The sequence below is a fragment of the Petaurus breviceps genome, unplaced genomic scaffold, assembly GCF_028583685.1.
Source record: "Petaurus breviceps papuanus isolate PSGF00001 unplaced genomic scaffold, PetGlider_PUasm1.0 90822, whole genome shotgun sequence".
Classification (NCBI taxonomy): domain Eukaryota; kingdom Metazoa; phylum Chordata; class Mammalia; order Diprotodontia; family Petauridae; genus Petaurus; species Petaurus breviceps.
The window spans coordinates 20,672,469-20,674,279 of record NW_027187351.1 but is presented as its reverse complement, the minus strand read 5'-3'; positions in this window follow the sequence as shown (position 1 = coordinate 20,674,279).

The following is a 1,811-nucleotide window of genomic DNA, read 5'->3' as shown; positions in this document are numbered from 1 at the left end:
CTCTAATAAACCAACTCACAAATCACTCAAAAATTAATGTGTCACTTGTTAGAATGGGGTGGGAATTTTCTTTTTGATCTTCTGAATTTAAATTTGTGCAATTAAAATATTATTCAGAGTAGGAAAAGACTTTACCTGACTACACAAAAGGTGAATGCAGGAGTTTACCGGTAGATATTTAAAAATTGGGTTTTTACAAGTTGACTAGAGCTAGTTCCAACACACCTCTATTTCCTGCAAAAAAAAAAAAATGAAAAGCCACTGCTCTAAAGAGTCATCTTAAAAACTTCATTCTTTTAAATTGCATAAATAAGAACTTGACACAGACAGATGTTAAAGCACATATAGAGATACCCAGACCTACATCAATCAATACAGATTTAAGTACTTACTTTGTGTCAGGTACTGTGCTAAATGTATAACTATAAATACACACACATATGTGTTATTGAACATTTATATGATGTAGAATTTCATAATTATACATCAATATGGAACAAAATTGAGCCGGTCAAGATGGTAGCATAAGCAGTAAGTTATTCTCACTTCCCTTTATTGACCTCAGAAAACCCAGATAACATCACCCTAAGGAAAAAAGCCTGGAGCAGTAGAACCAGCAGAAAGACAGGGCGTAGCAGTCTTTTAGCCCAGGAGGCCAGGGACATTAATGGAAAAACATACCTCTCCCTCTGGTGAAAGGGGAAAAGTACAGGGTAGGAGGTGACCAAGCAAGCCCTACCTCAGCAAACAAGCAGGAGATCCTGAGCCCCAGGATGATGGAGCAGGCAAGCACCAATAACAGGACTCCAGAAGTGCCTTGGCACAGCCAAGGGAATGAGAAGACTCCAGATAAGAGAACCACCACTTGCACCAGTGAACAGGCATGCTCCAGCAGTCAAACTTCCCCATGCTTCAGCAGTTATGGTGTGCAGGGATCCATCAGTGGCCAGATCCATCAGGGTTTTGATTACATTAAATTGACAAGTGTTTTCACAAACTATTCCAGGGCAACCAAGATCATAAGGGAAACAGAAAGCTGAGAAGCAATTTTTCCTAGCCAGCGTCTCTCATAAAGGCCTCATTTCTCAAATCTATAGAGATTGTCGTCAAAGTTGTAAGAATACAAGTCATTCCCCAGTTGATAAATGGCCAATGGATATGAATAGGTAGTTTTCAGAGGAATAAATTAAAGCTCTCTGTACTCATATGAAAAAAGCACTAAATCACCATTGATCAGATAAATTCAAATTAAAATAACTTTGTTGAATCATATCACTCTTATCAAAATGGTTAACATAACAAATAGGAAAATGACAAATGTTGGAGATGATGTAGGAAAATCGCAAGAGTAATGCATTGTTGGTGGAGCTGTGAACTGATTCAAACATCCTGGAGAATAATTTGAATCTATGCACAAAGGGCTGTAAAACTGTTCATGCCCTTTGATACAGCATATTTATTTTAGGTCTATATCCCATAGTGACCTCTTTCTCCTAAACTACACCATGCTGCCTCTCCTACTGCCTCCCTAAAATTGTAAGCAATTTAATATGGCTTATGTATGTACAATTATGAACAATATATTTTGATATTACTCATTTTGTGAAAGTAGAAACACTACCAAATGGGGAAAACAGGGAAAAAATAAAGTGAAAATAGCATGCTTCAATCTGCATTCAGACTTCATCAGTTTTTTTCGCTGGATGTGGACAGCACGTTCCATGATGAGTCATTTGGAATTGTCTTGAATCAACACATTTCTGAGAAGAGTTAAGTCATTCATAGTTAATTATTGCATAATGTTGCGGTTA